General features: G+C 40.0%; 1 protein-coding gene across 1 annotated transcript in view; it reads left to right on the top strand.

Annotated features, from left to right (window-relative positions):
• Positions 1-24,458, top strand: part of FHIT (fragile histidine triad diadenosine triphosphatase) — a 1,715,999-nt gene that overhangs the window by 24,913 nt on the left and 1,666,628 nt on the right. Inside the window, exon 2 of the mRNA XM_043975945.1 lies at positions 24,292-24,340. The gene's annotated coding sequence lies outside the window, so the exon portion shown is untranslated. The remainder of the gene's footprint in view (positions 1-24,291; positions 24,341-24,458) is intronic.

Below are 24,458 nucleotides of genomic sequence, written 5' to 3' on the forward strand. Positions count from 1 at the left end.
ACAAGTCCAGCAAAACAGATTCCCTTATTGGCCATATCTATAATCGTGTGTCTTACTCCGGATGTTTAGTTCATCGCTACTTTCCTTCATAGCTTCATAATATGGAGACAAAGGCCCATAGTATGTCAAATAGATGCTCGCTGGAGGTGATCTTATATTAAGTGCTTGGAATACAGTAGGCGCTTAATCAGTGTGCGCCGATTGATTGACACAGACAGTAGTTTTGTAGACTGAGAAGGTGTGGGTGTGTTGCGAATGGTACCACTGCAGAGAGCACATACATTCACAAAAGGACCTTCCTTCAACCTCACCTCTGACACTTAACTACTTGTATAACCTTGGGCAAGTCGCTTAACCAGAAGCCTAGAGGTTGTGTGGTATTCAGAGTGCTAGATTTCATTAAGTCAGGAATATCTGAATTTGAATCCTGGCTCAGTGACCTCTGTCAGTGTCAGTTTCCTCATCCATAAAATGAGCATTTGACTCTATGGCCTCCAAGGTCTGTTTCAGCTCCACCTCAATGATCCCAGAACTTCCCCAGGCCTCAGTTTCCTCATTTGTAAAATGGATTGTAAATCCTCTAAGGTTTTATCTAGTTCTAGATTGATGGTCCTATAGTCTGCCAAAGTATGGAAATACTTTAATGTCAAGATCAATGAAAAGATGTGTCATTACTTATCAGGTAGGTTGTATTAAGGATTCCTTTGGTGCCTGGGTTGGACTGGGTCAGGGGGTAGGTAGAGAAGGGAAAGGGAATGAACATTTATAGAACAGGTTTTATGTGGCAGGTACCATGCTAAGCCTTTTACAGATATCTCATTTTTATCTTGGCAACGTCCCTGGGAGGTAGGTATTATTATTATCTCCATTTTATCTCCAGAGGGATGTTAATTGACTTGCTCAGGAACACCTACATAGGAAGTGTCTGAATTTGGATTTGAACTTGGGTCTTCTTTATTCTAGACCCAATTCCAGGATGACTGCTGAGGTTAAGTAAAGGCAATGAACATTTATTAAGCACTTACTATATGCCAGGCACAATGCTCAGCATTGATGAATTGAAGCTCCTTCCCAATGCTCAAATTTTGGGATAATGATTAAAATTAATATAGTTCTATGGGACAAGATATGGTAGAGAAATATGGAGGGCTTTGTCTTTTAAATTATTTTGGAGACTAAAAAAATGGTCCCTAGGAAGGATCCTCTGATATGGTTAATTAGATGATAAACTTGAAACTGTGGTTGTGATGTATATGTTGTAGCACAACATAGATGTTTGCATTTTCCCATCTAGACAAGAGGTTGGATGGTCACTTGTGTCTTTAGTAGATCACCACCAAATGAGATTAACAAAGAAGAAAGAGTTGTTGACCTTTTGTTTGGGGTAACTGTATGTTTGGCCCCATTTTCTGTAGTAATGTTATCCCAGTTGATTCTCACCACTGGAAGTTCTTCAATTCTGACAAGCAGAACCTTTCTGGTCAGCCTTCTATCATAACAGAGAAACAAGCCAATTAGGCAAAAGCAACTGACTTCATCTGATAGCATCTTCAAACATTTCTCACTTGATGTCTTCCTCTCTAAGGAGAGGGTGAGGAAGATGCATTTCTTCAGTTCTGGTCATTATAACACAGGTTTCAGCTCTAGTGTGTGTATTGTGTTTCTGTTTTTTCTTACTTCATTGTAAATCAGTTCATACAAGCCTTCCCATGTTTCTTTGTATTTCCATTCTGTTCATATCGCACAATTTGTTCAGCCAGCCTCTAAGCAAGGGGTACTCATTTTTGTTTATACTCCTTTGCTACCCCACAAAATGCTACTGCAAATATTTTGGTTTATATGGAACCTTTCTTTTGTTCTTTACATTTCTTGGGATATGTGTCTTTAACTGAACTTCCCTTGTTTACAAACCTTAAAGTGCTATTTGTCATCATCATCATGACCACCGTCATCATGACTCCATCACCATCACCATCTCCATTACCATCTTCATAAACTAGCCTTCCAGTCTATTGGGTCGGTGACCTGGATGTTTGCTTGATTCCTCACTTTCCCTCACCCCATATATTCAATCAGTTTCCCAATTTTGCTGTTTTGTGTCTCCACACTGTCTTATCTGTTCCCCTTTCACTAGTCCCCATTTTACTTCAAGTTGTCATCACATCTTGCCCAGACTGTTGATTGCAAACACCTCTTAAGTGACCTCCTGCCTCAGGTCTCTCCCAGTTCTGATCCATCTTCCCCATAGCTACTGAAGTGGTTTTCCAGAAGCACACATTGCACTCTATCCTTACTTCAGTACCCAGTCAAATCTAGTGACTTCTTGTTGCCTTTAAGATAAAAGATAAACACTTGTTTGGCTTTCAGAACCCCCCAAAATCTGACCTCAACCTGTCTTTCCAATCTTATAATGCATTTTTTGGCTCACACAAGGCACACCATCTTCCATCTCCCATTTTTCATCTCCATTCCTTTGCACTGGACATCCCACAGATCCAGAATATACTTTACTTCCCATCTGGTTCCCTTACTTCTTTCAAGAGGTAGTTCAAGCACCAACTTCTCCATGAAGTCTTTGCTGATCAACCACCCCATCCCTTCAGTTCTTTGTGCCCTCAATCTCTTATAACCTTGAGATATTCCATATCTATTATGCATATGTTTTTTCTGTATATATTTTATATATGTGCATGTTGTTTTCACCAGGAGAATCCAAACTCCTTGAGATCAGGAATTTTCATTTTTTTTTTGTCTTGGCATGCCTAACATCGAGTGCTATGTCTCTTATACAGTAGGTATTTAATAAATCCCTGATGATTGGCTGATTGTGAGCCCTCTGAGTTAGAGGATACGGACAGGTTAAACAGTTCTCTCCAGTAAAGCCCAGTTTATTTTAGCAGTTGGGAATGACTAATGAGTTGTCACCTTCCTCATCTTTGGAAACACATCCCACAGTAGGTAGGGTTGAGCGTATTTGTTTCCTTCCTAGGGCGGAAAATGCTTTTAGTACTCTAGATCAATACGTTGTTTTAGAAAAATTGGAGATGTGCTATAAAAAACATTAAGTGGAGGGATTTGGCTTCCCTTGCATTTAGGATTAGTAGAAAGAAATAATCTCTGACTCTTCTGATATTTTGAATTTTACGACCTCGACTCTGGTGAGTATCAGATCATGGTGTGTCAATGACATCGTCTCCCAGATTGCGTGATTCTGTAGATAGATAGATATTGGGTCTTGTGAGCTTATTTTAGCTAACAGGAAGCTTATTGCTTGAGACTGGTTAAAGGTAGCAGCGTCATCACGAGACGTGAGCTAGAATTCTCCTGTTTTTCAAGTTGTGACTTTGTTAGGTTTTGAGGTGGCCTTAGAATCACTTAGGAGAAAAGAACTCTCAAGCCCCACAACTGGCAGATCGCTTTATCTAATTTATGAAACAGAGGCAGAAGGAATCAACAGTAAACCTCCATTTACTGTTATTAGATTAGCCATTACTGAAGCCACAGAAATCATATAACCCTTTACTTTGTGCTCCCTTGAATTTGGTTATTACACATTGATGGAACTTGCGTTTAGCCAAATGCTGTTGTTTACCATCAGAAGCCTGTTAACTCCTTTGGGTTCTGAATTTACTATAGCCACTCTGGTACCAACTGTCCTCAAAGGGATTGAAAACTAAGGGGGTCTGCTCATTCGTGGCTCATGTCACGTTTTGGTAAACTCTGAGTTAGTTGAACAGGACCAGAGGTGTTTCCCCTCCCCATCTCCTCTCCAAGAAAAAGGCCCTTCTGGTATATATGTGGCACAGATTTTCAACATGGACACTGATGCTCTGGCTATAGGAGTGTTCATATTGCCTTGAGCATTGACTTTTCTCATGTGGAAATTCATGAGAGCTTAAGAATTGAGCCATTGACCCATTAACATTAGGGAGATCATGCTTGTCACCAGATGCTAACATTGCTCTCTGGCCCCCTCTTTCTTTCCTCTACCCCCCTTTTTTGTTTCTTTCTCTGTCTTTCCTGTCTCTGTCTCTCTCCCTCCCTTCCTCCCCAGTGCCAGCTCATGTGGCTTTGTATAAAATGGTGGGGGGTGGTCTTCAACCATCCTTCCTCTGGAGATAACTTCTTTCCATCCCTTTATAATAATTACACTGTTTTTGTGGTCATCCTGTCCCCCAGTCCCTTTGTTTCCCATTGCAAGTAGGCCCTACTCCCAGCTAATCTACAAAAAATGAAGAAGAGCTCATGCCTCATTTCACATTGATTATCTCCATTTTATGTGACCTAGAAAAGAAACTCCATTTACATTGTAGTTTGGAATACTTTTAGGGCTTGAAATTGTAATTTTACGAGGCACAATGCTTAGTCCCAAGTGGCCAGTGTGCTATCCAGGTAAAGGGTCAGTGATCTCCATGCCCAGTAGCCCCTGGAACCCCATCAATGACTGACTTCACAATTTTACTTTTCCACAGGGAATGAACACACCTCAAAACGGATGGCCAAAGAGTATTACTGACACCCCTTCTCTTCCCTTCACATATACATAGTATCACAGTCATGTCATAGTTGTGCCACGACTGCCTCGTTAAGTAGTTCATTAGAGGATTCTGGTCAGGAGCCTTTTTCACAAAGTAATGAATGGTTGCTACCTCCCCAGAATCTTTGCCCAGGGTAAGGCCGTACGTATCATCTCCCCTTCTCATCTGAGCTGGGCTCTCTGGGCGCTCCATTGCCTAGTGGCCATGGCTTCTGACCTTTGGATGCCGAAAACAGAGAGAAAGAGAGCCTCCCCTCCATCAGAAAGAAGGACCCCACTCCAGGACTCTGCAGGACCACCATCCATGTCATGTCTTTCTAATAGGCCTCTTAAGTGTTGGCCTTCAAGTGGTCCAGTCTCTAGATTTTTAATTGTTCTTCTTGAGGCAACATACCTTGTGACAGTCATGTTTCTTAAGAGTTCTGCATTCCTCCGCTCAGCTCCTTTGTTTCTAGATCCTAGACTGGGCAAGTCTACCTGCAAACCAGGAGACTGTGAAGGAAAGATTCACCTACATATGAAGGAGAGAAATAATAACAACTGATTTCAAACAGTGCATATGGGTAGGGAGAGGGACTGGATGGGGACTGGACCTATGATCCTATTAGGATAGGGGATTTCTGCATGAGTAAAGCCTCTCTGCCAATGCAGGTCACCACCTTCTCTGTAATTTCTAGTTTTAGTTACCTAGAGCAGAGATGTCAAACACAGGCCTGGTGTGGCCTGAACCACATTAAAATGCAATTGAGAGCAGGGGCAGCTAGGTGGCTCAGTGGATAAAGCACTGGCCCCTGGATTCAGGAGGACCAGAGTTCAAACCTGGCCTCAGACACTTGACATTAGTTGTGTGGCCCTGGGCAAGTCACTTAACCCTCATTGCCCTGCAAAAAAATGCAATTGAGAAATATTTAACAAAATAAATCAAAATACAATTAAATATAAATTACAGTACATTTTAAAACTAAGTCAGAATTCAGCTCCCTGAGATCCTTCCATATGGATTAGTGGTCCCTTGTTTCTATTCAAGTTTGATCCCACTGATCCAGAATCCGGAGATGTTCAAGTGACTTGTTCAGTGTTACATAGCCAGGAGGTGTCAGAAGCAGGATGTGAACCATGTCTTCCTGGTACCCAGGGAGGCTCTCTGCCCATTGCACTATACTACCTCTGCCTGAAACCCAGTAGACACTTAGTTAACATTTATTTATTGATTGGTGAATTGATGACGTTTTGAGTTTTAATTTTCCAGAAAGAGCTTAATCATTGTTTTATCTTTTTGTGTCAGACACGATCGAATATAAGTTCCACGTGAGCAGAAAAGGTTTGTTTTGTCTTTTTATCCTCAGTAAATGCTGATCTCTCTCTCTCTCCTCTCCTCTCCCATTTATCTCCTATTTGTCTGTCTCCTATTTATCTCTTATCTATACTATCACTCATCTATCTCTATTGCCTGCCTATCTACCTGCCTATCTTTTAATCAGTCATCTGACAGTTTATCTATCTCCTTTTTGTTTATCTCTCATTTATCTATCTACTATCACTTATCTACCTTTTATCTCTTATCTCTCATCTATCTCTTCTATTTCTTATTTCTCTGTATCTACCTACCAAACTATCTGTCAATCATATATCTCTATCCTTTATCTATCTACCTACCTACCCATCAATTATCTACCTAGCACCTATCTCTATCTATCTATCTATCTATCTATCTATCTATCTATCTATCTATCTATCTATCTATCTATCTATCTATCATCTATCTGTCTGCCTGTCTATTTATCTATCATCTACCCATCTACCTATTAAGCATTTGACTGTTTATCTGTCTATCTCTTGTCTTCACAAGCTAGACTCTAAGCTTTTCAAGGTCAAGGATTTTTTCACGTCTGTCTTTGCATCCTGATCTTTTAGCATGGTGCCTGGCAGATAGTAGGCAGTAAAATACTTGAGTGATTCATTTGACATCACCAGGGGCCTGGAAGGGGCAAAGCTTTCTGGTTTTTGCTGGATTTTCACTGAAGTATGTGAAATGTTTTACCCAGGATCTTTCTAGATGGGTGTGAGGAGACACAAATCAGGCATGTATGTCCTTGGACTGTCAGAGTGGGGACAGGAACTTGGTACTTTAATTTTTCTTTTTTTGGGTTTACAGCCCCAAGAGTCCCTTCCCTTTGTTCTCCTCCAGCTTAGTGTGACTGGGCCCTTAAACCACATGCCAAAGAGCTCAACTCTCTTCTGCCATTTGGCCTATTGTATAAGCTGTGCCCTGTCATGTTCATTAAAATAAAAATTTGTCGAATGGAATTTGCCCGACTGTTAGAATTGTTTAAATGTCAGATGTTGTTAAGCTTGGATATAAATATTATGTTTCTATTGTTAATTAATTGCAGTTACACAGTCCCAGCAATCCAAAATCCAATTTAGCCTGCAATAGGACTGTGGATGAGGGCCAGAGATAATGAAGGCAAAGGGGAAAGAATTTAGTCAGATTTTCCATTGTATCTGTCAATTTGCTTTTAGAAAAATAGTACATTTTGGTATGTCACCAGAGTTCAAGTCATAAAAACAAGGTGGAATTGAGGTTCTTTCTCTCCCAAAACCTTTCAAATTTTCCCGTCAAATGTATTAAGTGGCTGGCCTGGAGGCTGTCCCAGCACCCAAATTCCCAGTGGATTCTGTTCTGTCCTGTACCTCCTTTTTTTCTTTCCCTCCAGCCTAGTGCCTGCTGTTGTGCCAGCTCATTATTGAGCAGAGGGACTTGGAGTCGATCCTTCCTCCACCTCTTCCTTTCTGTTGGGTTTATTCATTGTCTTGTCTTCCTCCTTTATCCACTCACTCTTTCCTTTTTTTTTCCCTTCATTTTATTCAGATTAGGACTAAACTTGCCTGAGGAGATGTATGGTTTTTTTTCTGTAATCTTGGTAAAGCATCATGACCTTTGCCAAATGTTTACCCAGAACAATGCTTTTGGACATGTCAAAGAAGAGGAAAAATCTTGTTGCTGTTTCCTAGATGGCAAAATTTGGTCTTTTTTTGAAGATCACACGTGCCAGTAGGCACCTGGTTGTGCTTATGGACATTTTCATCAACGAGTATTTATCAGATACCCACTATAGAGTGTGATGCTGCAATGGGTAGCAGCCCTGGGTTCCAAGGGTTGGGTAGGATGTGCCAGGCGGAGGAGAACTAATTGGGACTCTGGAAGAAAGACTGAATAGAGTAGAGTGACCAGGGACCTTCATTATTTCCTGGCGTTGGGCTCAGTGCCAACTCTGTTCTGCCCCTGCAGTCGCACCGGCTGATAAGCGGAGAAAGAAGATGACCTCCAGTCCTTTCGAATTTCCCAGTCCAACAGTATCCGTCAGTTTAGAAATAAAAGGAGTGGAGGCCAACAGATCTTCCAGATGGAGAGTTCAGAGGACGGCCTGTCCAGACGCACACACAGCAGTGAGACAGCCAGGCAGTAGGGGTATTGGGCAGGAAGCCAGGGGAAGCATAGGATGCTTCTGGACCCTGGGGGCAGCCCTGTGGCTGATGGAACAGCATTGGTCAACAACTGTTGGAGCAGCCATAGCTGCCAGGCTGGAGGTGCAGCTCATGCCCTACCCTGAGGTCTGCAGTAAGGCAGGCTACTGGGTAAGCGAGGCCCCTAAGGAGACCCAGGGTCCATTTCAGCAGGCTTTGCAGAGGACATGTGGGCTAGAATTAGCAAATAGCCTGAACAGCATAGCTTGTGACTTTCCCCCCTCATCCCTAATATTTTTTTTTGCTCTTTGACTGCACTGGCTAAATGAGGTTGTCCTGGCAGGAATGTGAGAAAGGTGACCTTGGGTAGGCAGAAAACAGCAGTAACCATGGTCACTCCTACAAATTTGGACTAGCTAGAATGTGGGCAGCAGTTCTGGACAGCAGGGGCTCAGGGAGGAGGTGTTGCACTGACCAAACACACTCGGTGGTAGATTGGTAGCCAAACATTCCTGTGAATGCCACGTGAAAGAAGGATTAGACCAATTCTGCTTTGGCTCAAAGAGGGTGGAACGTGGGGCAGTGGGTGGGAGTAGTAGCCTGATTTCTGCTAGAGAAATCTCCAAATGATCAGTGTTTTCCAAAAGAGGAATGGGCTGTTTCATGAGGCAGTTGGGCCTCTTCCAAACCTAGATCACCATTTGTTAGGGATACTATAGAGGTGATTCTTGTTTAAGAATGGGTTGGACCAGGGGACAGCTAGGTGGAGCAGTGGATAAAGCACCGGCCCTAGATTCAGGAGGACCTGAGTTCAAATATGACCTCAGACACTTGACACTTAACAGCTGTGTGACTCTGGGCAAATCACTTAACCCTCATTGCCCCGGAAAAAAAAATCAATGTGAAGAATGGGTTGGACCAGCTAGCCTTTGCTTTCCCTTTTAACTTAGAGATTCTGCCATTCCCTGTAGGTCTGCCTGGAAGAGGATTTTCTTAGTATCAATATTCATTTTCAGGCTCAGTCTATGATATGAACACAGGTAATGGAAAAATGAAACATTAAATTATTGATAATATTATTCTTAAGCAAAGTTCATGTATATCATGAGGTGACGAAGTTTTAGACTGTGGCAACTCTTGAGGATCAGCAACTACATAATAGAGAGGTTTCAGTTTTCAACAAAGTTGTACGTTCTTGAAGTACTGAAAATTGTTGTTGATAATAGGAGTAATAATAATGACACATGACAGTGATGATGTTGGTGATAAAGATGGCGGTGTGCCTTGGAGTCAGGAAGACTTGGGTTTGAGTCCCACCTTTGACATGCTGGTAGCTGTGGTTTTATCAAGTGAAGTCGCCTCATCTCTCAGTGCCCTAGGCTACTCTCTTAGAATATAAGTTGAAGAAAATATTCCAACCTCCGTTGGTAGAGGAAACTCCTCACTCGGAGTAAATAATAAATTCTATCAAAAATAGCTTAAATTCAGGAGGAGTTCAGAGAAACCTGGAAGGACTTGCATGAACTGATGATGAGTGAGATGAGCAGAACCAGAAGAACATTATACACAGTATCCTCCACATTATGTGTTGGTCAACTGGGATAGACTAGATTCTTCTCACCAATCCAACGGAACAAGAAAGTTCCAAAGGACTCATGATGGAAAAGGCTCTCCAAATCCAGAAAAAAAAAGGAAATGTGGAATATGGATGCTGATTGGACCATACTATTTCTTTTGTTTTTGGTGCTGTTGTTTCTCTTTTTTGAGGTTTTTCCTTTTTGCTCTGATTCTTCTCTTATAACATGACTAATGCAGAAATATGTTTAATGTTATTATATATATATATATATATATATATATATATACACACACATATATATATATATATATATAAAACCTATATCAGATTACCTGCTGTCTAGGCGAGGGAGAAAAATTGGAAATTGGAAATCTTATTTAAACAAATGTTGAAAACTAAAATAAATAAATAAACAAACAAACAAAAATAAATTTTTTTAATAGCTTAAATTAATGTAACCCTCTCTTTTGGGGAGGAGGTTCAGACCTGTTATTTCATTGTGCTAGGAATCTCTTGGTGTCTACCCAACAGTGTACATTGACAGCCTCCTTATAGTTTTGCTTGCTTGGGTACGCCAAGAAGTTATGTGATTTACCCATGGTCGTAGAGCCCACAGGTGTGTGAGAGAGGACTGGAAAGCAGGTCTTACTGACTCCAAGGTTGGCTCTCTGTCCACTGTGCCATCTGCTTCTCATCTTAAGGTTAGAAAATCCTTTCATATTCAATATGAGCTTGATACTCAGAACAACCCTGTGAGTTGGGGAGGGCATGCACTATTATACCCATTTTAAAGACATGCATGCTTTGGTTAGAGAAATTAAGTGATTTATCCAAGATCAAGTCTTGTTATTGTATAAACCTTAACACAGTTCCTTATTTTCTAAGGTTCTTTTTCCTCCTCCAAATTCATTAAATTAATATTTCTTGAGGTCTTATTAATAATTCTTGAGCTCAATGCAAGGCACTAAAAATAAGCTTGATTTCTCCAGGTCTTGTTATTAGAATATACTTGTCAGGAGAGAGGAAAAAAGTGAGAGGATGATTATGGAGTCTCAGAGTTGGAGGGGATGCCACAAATAATCCACAATTTTCCCAAGAAGTCACCCTCAATACTATTTTATTTTTTTGTGTTTTGTATTTTTGTTTTGTTTTCAGGGCAACGGGGGTTAAGTGACTTGCCCATGGTCACACAGTTAGTAAGTGTTAAGTGTCTGAGGCTGGATTTGAACTCGGGTACTCCTGAATCCAGGGCCGGTGCTTTATCCACTGTGCCATCTAGTTGCCCCTACCCTCAAGACTTTAAATGAGGACCTACAATGAGTGGGGAACTCTTAGCTCTGAAGGCAGCCAGACTGTTTCTATTTTGGTCAGTTTTAATTGCTAATAACATCATTAATATTATTGTTAATAATGATGAAGCACAATCCCTGGTATATAGTAGGTACTTAATAAATGTTTCTTGATTATTGATTAATAATAGCTATTTACATAGCATTACATGTTTTGCAAAGTATTTTACATGAACTATATCATTTAATCTCACCAACAACTCTGGGAGATGGTTGATATTATCCTCATTTTACAGATGAGGAAACTGGAATTGACAGAGGTTAAGGCATTTGCCCAGGGTCACTCAGCTAGTAAATGTCTAAGACTGGATTTGAAATCAGGTCCTCTTGACTCCAAGTTCAGTTCTCTATCTTTTGTGCCACCTAGTAGTTTGGAAGTTATTCTTTAAGCCTAGATTTGCTTCTTTACAACCATTATGCTCCAGGTTCTGTCCTGGGTTCAAGCAGAACAAGTCCTGATTTCTCTGAGATGTGAAAGTCCTTCAGCTATTTGAAGGTAGTGGCATGTCCTCCCTAAATTTTTTAGGTCTAGGGGGTGGGTGGAAGGGTAGAGAGCAGCTGTTTGATTTGAAAATGTCATTTGGCTTTGAGAAAACATGCTGATGTCATGTTAGGGCACTGCAGCACAAATGTCACAATGTCATTGTTTCTCTCTCTTGGGGTTAGTGGAGACAAGACACTCTCAAGTCCTATGTCTGGATGGTCAAGCACAGCCACGATATGACATAGGCTGGCTGCCAGTGTAGGTGGGCTGGCACCCCCTGAGAACTCATAGAATTCAATTAATTGGGGACTCGGAGTATGAAAATGCAGATCCTAGTGGCTGATTGATATGCTGTTCTTCAAAGGTCACTTAATAATTTTCTGAGACTTGTGCTCTTGTCAAATTGATGGTTTTGTTTTCCCATCTCTGGCAAATATTGAAGCATTCTTCTACACGTGGTGTGAGAGAGAGAGAGAGAGAGAGAGAGAGAGAGAGAGAGAGAGAGAGAGAGAGAGAGAGAGAGAGATAGTTTATGTGTGTGAGTCAGAGACACAGACAGTGACAGAGACACAGAGACAGACAGTCAGTGATAAAGAAACAGAGAAATATAGAGAGAACATACCCACCCACATGTTGCATCAAGTGGGGGTGGATGAAGAGAATACAGACACAATGGATAGAGCACATTCAATAGTATGAATTTTGAATGTAGTTTGAGAAGTGGAAAACCAAAAAAGGTAACAATTTGATGATGAGAATTGAAGAAAGACCATCGAATTTCATGATGATTATTGGTGAATGCAGAACAAAGAGTTTCAGGCAAACATGAGCCTGAAGCCATATTGCAGGGGTTAGGGAATGAGTGGGTAGTGAGGAAATGAAGACAATGAATGTTGACTTCTTTCTCAAAGTTTGTTATTGAAAGAAAAGAAGGAACTGGGAGGACACCTAAAGAGAGTAGTGAGGTCCAAAGGTCAAATCTTGTTTAGAAGACTTGACCATGTTTCCAGTGATCATGTGTGGTACAGCAGAAAGACCATGGGTATTGAGTCAGAAGACCTGAGTTTAGACACAGTGCCCATCAATTAGTAGGTAGTACAATCTTGGCAAGTAACTAAACCTTTCTAAACCTTGGTTTGCCGATCTGTAGGATGGTGTAATTCACTGATACAGCAGAGCTGTTAAGGGAAATTGAGGAAGACTTCTAGCATTATTGGGTGGATTCCTCTCCTCCCTTATGCCCCAATGTCCAACCTGGGCAAACTCATTGGAAGACCAAGGTTTGTACAGAATAGGCAGGCATGGATTGGTTGTGAACTGCACCACTGTAGGCATCTGCATACAGAAGATCACATATGTATTTGAATGTTTAATACTGGCTGTACACATTTCACTCAGATGGTCAAATTATATGTGAAGTGCTTTGAAACCTTTAGAGTACTATACAAAAATAATCTATGATGCTGATGTTAGTAGGCAGAGAATGGAATGTAAGCTCCTTGATGCCTACTTTTTATCTTCATGTCTTTATCATCCAGCATGGTATCTGCCACTTGTTGAATGAATGAAAGAAGAAACAAATGGGGATAGTGGATGTAGTAAATCCCAGAAAGTAAGTGGGGGATCAGAGACTCATAGAGCTGAAGGGGACCCCCGAAGTCATCTAGTCCAACCCTCTGATTCTGCAGATGAGGTTCAGGGAGATGAGGTAATTTGCCTAGAATAGTAGGCATTGGAGGAGGGATTTGAACCCAGGTCCTCTGTGAACAGAGTTCATATTCTTTCCCTTGTACTGCAATGCCTGAGTTTGGGAAGTAGAGAAAAGGTACCTTGAAAACAAGGTGGGACATTCCTCCAAGTCAGGAAGGAGGGAAGAGGGGCTGGTTGAAGACAGCAGTTTGAGAGTGGATGACTTCAATTCTGTCAGTAAATTATGAGCTGAGATCACTTGCTCAGAGTTGGGGGACAAGGGAGTGGGCTTAGTGACCTGGGGGCAATGGATAAAGTGTGTAATGGTTCTCATATTGTATTCAGTAGGGACCCAACTTGTGATGAAGAAAAGAACTCTAGCATTGGAGTTCAACTGAGGTTAGTTAACATGGATGTGTAGTCAAAAGAGCCACTCAAATGATCTTAGAAATATCAGTATTGTGTTTTTTTTCTGGTTGTTATTGCTGTCTCTTTGTGGAGAGGTATTGAATTAACCTTGAGGTCATCATATAATTCCATAGATTAATTTTTTATCAGACTATTTATCTGGAATTTTACCAGTTTGGTTTTCTCAGATATTTGGGAAGAGGATTTAAGAATCCATTAGTAGTAAATGGACCATCACTTGAAAGGAAAGTGACCCTAATTTGTCTTTGGTAACCACTGAAGGGAACGGTAAAAAACCAGCTGGGATTTATTTAGCATCTATAGCCTGTATTCTAGAGAACAATGGACTTATTTCTTATCCCTGGTAGGTAAATAATTGTTAAAGACTTAAGAAGCCAGTTACCAAATACTTTAATATGGTAGCCAACCCATTGGGGGGAGGGGGTAACTCTTGAAAAGCACAATAAAAGGACATTTCTCACCACCAGATAATGTATGAGTAAGGTTCCTTTGTGTGTGGCTGAGAATCATATGTTTCAATTAAGAGGTGAGATGGCATAGCCTTGAGTGGCCAGTGATGTTTATTTATTTAGTTAGTTAGTTTTTGTATTTGGGAAAGATACTTTTGCCTAAAGCCAGGGCAGCATCTAAAAATGTAAAAGAAATGGCAGTTGGTGGGTTGAAAATAATGGCTTGGATGGGAGGGGGGTAATGATTTTCTGGCAGGGGGACATTTGGAAGGACAAGGATGACTCCATTGATGTTTTATTCCTTCAGCCCTGTTCTGCTTCCAGACCTGGATTTTGTAGGTGAACCAAGTCAGAATTTGTTCAGTTTTCTTTAAATCCAGTTGAAATTCTGCAGGAGGTTATAGACAGAGTGCAGAGTTTGCTTGCTCCAGAACCAAGTGAAGAAGAATTCTCATAAGGAGAGTGGGAAGCAGTATGGATTTTACACCCTCACTTTGGGGGAAATAATTACTTTTTCAAATACTTTTCCCTTTGGCACAGGCTGCTTTCTGTGTGTTCAGTGGTCGGGGTGAGAGGTGGCAGTGTGTTCAGTGACTTGGGGATAATTAAAACCTTGCATTTCTAGGAGGTCAGTGGAAGAGGAAGCAATGGTATGGCTACTTTCATTTTGTGCATTTCTAGGGGCTACTGGGTCCTTGATGAATGGTGTTTCGTCATCTCTTTGTCTCTTCAATAGTGCCTTATGCCTGCCTCTTTGTATCTGTCTATCATCTACCTACCTACTTACCTACCATCTATGTATATATGTGTATCTATCTATCCATATACCCATTTATCTGTCCATCCATCCATCCATCCATCCATCCATCCATCCATCCATCTATCCATCCATCTATCCATCCATCTATCCATCTATCCATCCATCCATCCATCCATCCATCCATCCATCCATCCATCCATCCATCCATCCATCCATCCATCCATCTATCCATCCATTTTGTCTATCATATATCTGTCTGTCTGTCAGTCCATCTGTCCATCTATCCATCTATCCATCTATCCATCTAGCTAGCCATTCATTTATTAATTTATCTATTTGTTGTTATGACTAGATTAATGATTTCTTCTGTGTAGAGAACACCTACTGAGGAAGTTCCTCAATTTGTTGCTACTTCTGTGCATCTTGTAGGTCTAGAATGTTGCTTAGAGCACTTAGAAAGTTGCCCAAGGTCACACAGTCAGTGTGTGTCAGAGCTGGATTTGAACTCAGGTCTTCCTGACTCAGTGGCTGGCTGCCTTTCTCTCCTTGATTCTTTGCTGTCTCCTCTCTCCTTCCCACCATCCTTTCTTCCTCACCTCTCTATATGACTCTATCTCTCTATTGGCAATGAGTCAGCCATAACATGGTGTCTGTAACACTCTAAGCTTGCAGAGTTGGGGTTGACCTATATTATCGATGGGAGACATTTCCTTATTGGGAGATCCCTGTACAGATGAAATAACAGGTCTACTCCAAATATATACACATATATAGTATAATTAATAAATAAGATATATTATAATAAATTATAAACAGCATACATTAATAAATAAAATGCTACAATAAATTATATATAATGATTAATAAAATATGTTCTAACAAATTATATATAGCATTATTAATGAATAAAATATATATTATACACACGCATATATTCAATATAAAATGGCTTGCCTGAAAGGCTTAGTGGATAAAATGTGGTCTTTGGAATTAGGAGTATCTGGGTTCATGTCTTATCTCAGTCATTTGCACTTACTGGGCCCAGTCACTTAATCTCTTAATTCCTCAGGCAGTGCTATGAGTGAAAATTACAGATAAATTGCCAATCAGCATTGGTGGAAGGAATCTCTACATCTAGAGTTACTTACCATGATGAAATCACAACTCTGCCCCTCCCCATGACTTGCATATCCAGTGTGTTTATTGTGAGATAATGTTTTCACAGGTATTATCTATCCCATTTGATTCTCATAATCAGAACGTGAGGGAAAGAGTCCAAGTATTATTTCCCTGATATTACAGTAAAGAAAAAGCACAGAGAGGCTGGATGCTTTTAGAGTATTTCTGGAGTATTGTGTTCAATTTCACCACTTTACTGAATAATCCCCATTGACCAGGAAGTCCAGACTCCTTAAGAACAGCCTTTCTGTAATGTCTGCTGGCTGGGAACCGATCCTGAATTTCTATTATACACCTTTCTGTCTCTATAAATAAATCTCTTTGACTCAGCCCCTTCTTAAAACCCTCCTCTATTGATGTGTTGGTGGCTGAGGTCATGGCAGTGTTGCCTATAGTGGTCCTTTTGATTCCAGTCTTGGATTTTGGCTGTTTCCTAGGCTTTGGCTGGAGATAAACAACTTTTGGTCTCATTAGATAAATGGCACATTCCTGTTTTGCCAGCCTTTAACATTGCGTTGTGAAGTGAGGTCTCTGTTCCCAAAGTATTTCTGGAAATTCTTAACCTGTTTATCATGTCCTCTGATAAGATCAAGCAATTCCCTCTCTCCTTTTGGGTGATGTAACCACTGTCTGTTTTATTGTAATATATATGTGTGTACTGTAATATATATATATATATATATATATATATATATATATATATATACATACACACACACGTGTGTGTATGTATGTATATATGTATGTGTGTATGTATATATGTGTGTATGTATGTTGTGTGTATATATATATATGTATGTGTGTATGTATGTATATACATGTTTAGACTGATACTCATTTAAGCTCTGGCTTCAGGATGCCAGAGTATGATACAAGGGATTTGGGGAAGACTTTATGTGGACAAATAGGGAACTTGATTTCTAGGTTTCATCTCCAGTAATAACTAATATATCAATGTAGGCAGAAGAGTTCCTTCTAGGCAACACCAGCTCAGCTATAGAGTCACCACTGCTTGGGATTCAATTGAACCAGACGTCTTCTGAAGCCTCTTCCAGATTTTGATTCTATTGATTCGATAACTAGAGGACTGCTGAGACAAGGCGACCACTTTGAATTCTAGATTGATGATCTTATGATTCTCTGCAGGAAGCTGGGCTTGTGCTGAGCCAACCTGAAGGACTGGAGAGACAGAAGGGAAGGAGGGTAGACATTCTGCATTGTGGAGAGTATGATGAATAATGGGAAACAGAATAATCATAGTTAATGTGCCATGGCATGCTGGTATATAGTTGGGTTGTTTTTTCAGAGAGCAGGTTGATAAGTATCAACCTGCTCTCTGAAAAAACAACCAACTATAAAAGTAGGACATACCTTTAAGTTGAATCTCCATTATTAACATTTTCTTCATCACTTTCTTAAGTCTACATAATCAACGAAAGAATAAATCCAACCCTGATTTATACCAGGTATAAATGTTCACACTAAAAATTTAACCATGGGCTCCTTTGAATTGAGTTAAGCTGGCTCTATCATGCTGCTGTTAATATGATATAGCCACTGTGGAGCTTTGGGCAAAACCTTTCACCATTCAGTGCCTCAACATTAGAAGGACCAGAATTTAAGAACACTTTGAAGGACCACGCCACATCAATTCATAGAATTAATTTTTTAATATCCATAAGGCAAAGAAGATAGAGATAGTAGGATGAACATTTTTATTTCAGAGTAAAATTAGAATATTTCATGTCCATTGTTGTTCCTGGGACTTCTAGTGTAAAGAATCTCAATTTATTTATTTATTCATTCATTCATTTTATTTATTTATTTGTTCATTCATTCATTCATTTATCTATCTATCTATCTATCTATCTATCTATCTATCTATCTATCTATCTATCTATTTATTTATTTGCAGGGCAGTGAGGGTTAAGTGATTTGCCCAGGGTCACACAGCTATATTAAGTGTCAAGTGTCTGAGGTCATTTTTGAACTCAGATCCTTCTGAATCCAGAGCCAGTGCTTTATCCACTGCACCATCTAGCTGCTCCCAAGACTCTAAATTTAAAAACAATTCTTGATCTGCATCAGTACAAGAAACTTCCTCATGTAAGCATTTCCTATACTGCCTAGCCCTTCCCCAAATCACAAAAGTATGCTTCCTAATGGATGAGGGAAGACACTCTTCTCAGTGGTCTGTGAGAAGTGGGAAGAGGGAGCTCAGATTTCTGCTGCTTTATCACATTTCTAAATTACCTCTTCCTCTAGGTTCATCTTTATTTCAAAGGCAATTTTACCCATATGGTTTTGATGAATTTAATGTAGCTCATCTTGTGTTTAGTGGCCAGTGGAACTCCCTTATTTGTCATAAGTGCCTAGAGAGCCACGTGATTCTGCAATCTGTGGACACAAGTCAGCCTGAATGAAAGGACCACACCATTTGGTTTGTTGGAGTTTCTGTCCAGATTGATGTGGTGTGTGTGTGTGTGTGTGTGTGTGTCTGTGTGTATACATATATGTGTGTTTGCAGGCTTCCCCCTGGCCTTGGGAACATGAGCTCCTTTCTTTGATCTTTTTCACCTTCAATAAAAGTTTTTTTTTTTCCTACTGTATTATGGTTACCATTATTTTGGTGCCCCAGGATTTGAACCTAAGTCCTTGGCTTGATTACTGGTTCCTGAGGCCTCCACACTGGGGCCATGCCATTGTTTGGAACAAAAAGAGGGGAGAAGGAAAGGATTCATCTCTATTTCAAAGTCAGTTTTATCTATGAGATTGTGGTTAATTTAATGTAGCTTATCTTATGTTGAGTGGCCAGTGGAATTCCATTATTATAACTTCCTAGGGATCACGGTGATTTCTAGGTTGTAATCTAATAATAATAATATTGTTAACTTAAAAAAAGAGTGAGAAGCCATCAGTTAGCCATTTAGTGATAATGACTGTCTGTCCATGGCTGGGATGGGGGTGGGGAGGATAGTGAGGGTGCATACAGACTGGGTGGCCAGTGTTGAGACCCTGTGCATGGCATGATCTAAGGCTAGGAGAATGGCAGCTAGAAAAGAATGATGGCAGAAGAGAATTGTAATGGGTCCTATTTCTTACTGCTCATTCATTTGCCCCAAGCAGAGGCTGAGGGCAGAGTTATACATCGGTTTATCAATGCCAGCTGTGGCTACAGGGCTTGGAATGAAGGAAATTGTCCTATACCCAGATATTGATATAACCTTCCAACAGATCCTTCCTAGTTTTGTCAAACCCCCTTTCCTGATGCCTTAAACAGCTTCCTCTTTTCTCCTGTGGTCCTTAACCACACCAGTGGCTACAGCATATGTTGTCATATGCTGGTCCTGAAATATTTTTATACTCTCTAGTAAATATTGTGGGAGGAGTGTGTTTGTCCATGATGGTTATAGTTAGATACCAACTTTTAAAAAATTCATTTATTTTTATATAGTCAGTCTATTCTATTTGTATCATCAAACTTAAAAAGGGCTTTGTGGAATTCCATTCTTGCTTGGTATTTCTGTTTCATTTTCAAGATGTTCCAGGTATCAGCATTATTTTTGCTACTTGTTTCATTATTAGATGGCACCTCTAGAGTTGATGTTAAGTGCCAATTTTCAGCACCATCTTGTGCTTCAGCTTTTCCCTCTTTAAATTTCAGTTGCTCCTCAATTCACCATTCATTTCTAATCTGGGTTTAGGAATTGTTATTTCTTACAGTTGCCCTACATTGATCTCATTGATGAAAGATGGCATGAAGTCCTTTCCTATAATGGAGAAGATTTATTTCCAGTTTTTGCAATGATACATTCCTGGCATGTAATGAAAACATTCCCATTTTCAATCTGTTTTCTGTACCTTCATGTTTTGCCTTCATTAGTGATCTTTGTCATGAATACCATGGCCTTTTCACCAAGGTTGGGCAGTCATTGGCATTTCTGATTGGTTTCAATATAGAGGGATTAGCAGTAGTTGAAATATTATTATTATTATTAGCAGTAATAGTGTTAATAGTAATAGTAGTAGTAATTGTGGTGGTGGTAATGGTAGTAGTAGTAGTAATGTTAGCAGTAGTAATAATATTAGTATTAGTAGTAATCAATATTATAGCAATAGTATTAGTAATTGCAGTAGTAGTAATGGTAGTAGTATTAGTACTGATAGTATAGTAATAGTTATACTATTGAATAGTACAACTTTCAAGTAGTACTAATACTGATTAATATTAGTAATACTATTAGTAATAATATTGGTAATAGGAGTAGTAGTGCTAATAGTAGTAGTAATGATGACAATGTACTTATATAGTGCTTTAAGGTTTGTAAAATTCTTTATATAACTTAGCTTATTTAGTCCTCACAGCAATCCTGTGTGGTAGGTTCTGTTATTAACCCCCTTTTTACAAAGAGGTTAAAATGACTTGCCAGGTCACACAGCAAGTAAGTGTCTGAGGCAAGATCTGAACTGAGGTCTTTCTGATTCCAGGTCCAGGGTTGTATCTACCAGGCCACCCAGCTGTAGTAGGTGTTACTCGCTTCATTATCCTTTCTACCAAGCTGTTCACTGAGTAGAGCCAGCTTGGGGGCCTTGTGTCAGCTCACTTATTTACTAGATTCTCAGTAGAAGTCACATTGCACTGGTTAGGGTGCAAACTCCATTTATAATATTGCCAGATCCCAGTTGGGTGAGTTTTTTTGGTTGCTACCAGACTTTCATAATTTCATAGTGATTTGGGGGTATACAGACTTCATGCACAGCCCTGGCTGGTGTTCCCTTACTTTGCAGTTATCTCTTTCCTTTACCACCCAGATAATGGTTAGTCTTTGAAGGGATTGTCATCTTCTTCATCATCATCATGGCTAATTGATGCCACCCATAAATATGATCCTGTGATCAATTATCCTAACACAGTGACTCAACTTTCAAGGAGCTAGCAAAATGATTGCAGATATAAGATATACACAAAAACACTTCATGATGCTAGATGACAATTGTGAGACATTTTAAAATAGTTAAGTACGTGGCTAGAGGACATATGAATAAGAGAGAAAATGAACGTTGTGAGGAGGGAGTGATCTTTTTGGCCTGGAATGGGCAGAGAAACCTTCATACAGAAGGATGCTATGCTATGGAACCAGTTCTAACCTTTGAGTTGGAGAACCTGGTTCAAGTGCTATTTACTACCTCAGTGATGTCAGGTTCACTGCCTCAATTCCTTCATCTACAAAGGGAAGACTTCTCTGAAGCTTCTCCCAACCCTAGAGCCATGATCCAATGAGATAATATTTGTAAAGTACTTAGCACAGAACCAGACAAATCTTCCCTTCCCCTTTATTATTCTCCTCAGGAAGCATGAATTGAACTGTCGGCCTGAAGTCTAGGTGAGCTATAGATAGGCAGAAAAGAGGAAATAGGGGGCATCCAGGAATTTGGGGAGCACCCTGAATAATGATACAGAGGCCAGAATAAGATTTACTTTGAGTCCTTGGAAGAATCTCAACCATTTCCTGCCCTGAGACTGTCCATCAGAGAGCAATTGCTCATCTGCGTTTTATGGGAAATTCCATCATGTAATCATTCTACCAAAGAAATCACTAGACTTTCCCCTTTATCCTCTCCTCCCAAAATTATGGGGATAGGCGCTCTTATCAGTGGCTTATGGGATGGGGTGGGGAGGGTGGCACAGACTTCTGCCTCTATATCATATGTTTCTAAATTACCTCTTCCTCCAGGTTTGTCTGTATTTCAAAGGAAAATTTTACCCATATGGTTTTGATTTTTGATGAGTTTAATGTAGCTCATATTGTGTTTGGTAAGAAGAATTTGCCAGATGACAAATATGTAGTAAAAAAAAAAAAACAAGATACACAGTCTGCTTTCTACTTTATGTAACCAAGAGTATACTTTGATGTACATTTATATTGAATTTAAAACATAGAAGGTCTTCCTCGAATTCAAGAGCAGTTTTTTTGAAAACAAAAAGAAATTGAAGCTTGAGAGTCTCTAAGTGAAGTATGGTCCAGGACTCACCTATTTGAACCTGATCTAAATATAGTGAAGTGGGGGCTTCCATTACCAGGACGAACAGAATCATTCTACTAAGTGGCACCCATCAGGAACTGTCAACAAGAACTCTATTCTCTTGAATTAGTGGAGAGGGAAATAAAAATCCTTTCTCATGTTCCAACTTAGCTCTAGCTGACATATTGTCTGCTAGGAGAGTGAGAGTTTGGAAAGAATTTTTCCCATAGCACTTCAGTCTTAAGTTTCATTAGAATCGGAGCTTCAGAGCTAAAGACTTGTCCTTCTCAGTCCTACCTCTCTCCCAGTTTCATGGATGAGGATAATGAGGGGGCCCAGAGCCCTTCTTATGTGAAACAATTGACCCAGGGTCACATGATGAATTTACTGGTCAGCTAGAACTCAAAGCTGGTTTCTGGGTTTATTGGCTGAAATGCCAGGAACAGGTTGGCAGTAGGGAGCAGGGAGAGTGAAGGAATTATATTCTAAAGTCGTGAATTTGTCTTGAAATCCCAGCTATGAAATTCATATTTTTGGTTGGTATAGCTCTTTTAAAAGCAAATTCTTCATGTTGGATAAGTCAGAGGTTCTCGAGACCTTTGGACCTCCTTCTGTGGATAGATTTTATGGGTTTGTGAACTTGGATAGGACACAAATTCCATTTTTTATTTGACTAGTTTTTAGTTTTTTTTGTGATCCTATCAATTTTATGCATTTAAAAACACTCTGAGAAGTGGGCAGTGGGCTTCACAAGATAGCCAAAGGACTTCATCACACACAAAAATGAAGAACTCCTGAGATAAGGGACCTGCATGTGTTTACTTGTCTATATATTTGATTTTAATTCAACATTTACTAGGGTTGCCTACTGTGTGATTCTGAGAGTTTGGAAGAGATACACATTTCAGCTAAAATACAGTCTCTGCTTTCATGGAGTTTATAGCTAAGGAAGGCAATAGAAAATGTTCATAAATAATTATAATGCAAAATTATATGTGATAGGTATGTATCAGGAGAGTCATAACTAGCACGAAAAGTGCCCCCAAATCATCTTTTAAAGACAAATTCAGTTGGGGAGTATAGAAAAAGATGCTGGCATCCAGGCTCCCATGCATAAAATTCTTGGGGATATGATTGTTGTGCTGCAGGGAGAGAAGGAACTCACCCAGGGTGCATCAGCTGTGGGAGGAAGCCCGTACCATCTGGTACCTTTACTGTTGTAACTAATTTTTCTTCTTAACTAGGTATTAAGAATGTTTGTTTCTGGGAAGGAATAGTTATGTGCTGTCCTTTCCCTGCACGTCTGAGGACCTTAAGCCAAAGCCCTTAGCCACCCTCTCCCCAAGTTGTGACTCTTTGCCTCAGGGACAACTGTATCTTAGGTGACCTTTGATATTGGGGACACCATAAGTAAATCCTTTGTAAACAATCAGCAGTTACACTGTGTGAGAAAGACTCTGGTACAAAGAAAAGGAAATAATGTTTTACTGATGATTAACTTGCTTTTTTATATCCATACTTTATTAACAATTTTTAAATTGATATCTCGGATTTATATCAACTAAATTTCCCAATATACCTCCTTCCCCTCTCCAGCTCAGGAATCATCCCTTTCTTTTTAAATGTTCTATTGAAGCTTTGTTGATGTCAGTATTCCTTTCAATGATGGCGCCACACCTCAGTCGAACTCAAGTCCTTCCTAACAAATGAGTCAAGCAAAGGAAATCAACACGTTGGCCGTGTTTGAAAACGTATGCCTCATGCTACAGCTAGAGCCCACCACCTCTCAACTGAAGGGGATGCTTTTTTTTTTTTTTTTGGTTTGTTTTTGTTTTTGGTGAGGCAATTGGGGTTAAGTGACTTGCCTAGGGTCACACAGCTAGTAATTGTTAAGTGTCTGAGGCCGGATTTGAACTCAGGTCCTCCTGAATTCAGGGCCAGTGCTCTATCCACTGCACCACTTAGCTGCCCCAAACAAAGGGGTATACTTTTTTTTTTCCTTTGCGGGGCAATGGGGGTTAAGTGACTGAAGGGGATGCTTTTTGAGGCATTTCTCATGGTGTTCAGTGAGCAGTTCTCCCCTCCCCTGGATTTTGCACCCATGCCCCTCCCTTTGAAGATTCTGTTGCTGGTTCTATTGACTTGCTTGAGTCTGGTGGGTTTATGTACTGACATCGCACTCTTTATAAGGATCTTTTCTCAGTCTTATGTAAAAGAGAAAAGAGGCTTGAACTGTATCACTGACTGCTTTGGCTAATAGTCTAATAGTATAAGGAATTTCTACTCTTAGACGTGACTTTATACTGGCACACAACTCAATGCCTTCGTTTTTATTTCTTTGTAGCTTTGAAACTCCACAGAGAAGCAAAACCCATTGAGAAACATCTGCAGAGGTAAGTGTATTTATTATATAGCCTTGACAAACATTGCCTGACAACATTGATTTTTTTCTTTTATTCAGGGATTTAAACACTCAGCTTAAAGCAAGAGCTGATAGGACAGCTTCCCGAG

This window comes from Dromiciops gliroides, chromosome 1 (assembly GCF_019393635.1).
Source record: "Dromiciops gliroides isolate mDroGli1 chromosome 1, mDroGli1.pri, whole genome shotgun sequence".
NCBI lineage: Eukaryota > Metazoa > Chordata > Mammalia > Microbiotheria > Microbiotheriidae > Dromiciops > Dromiciops gliroides.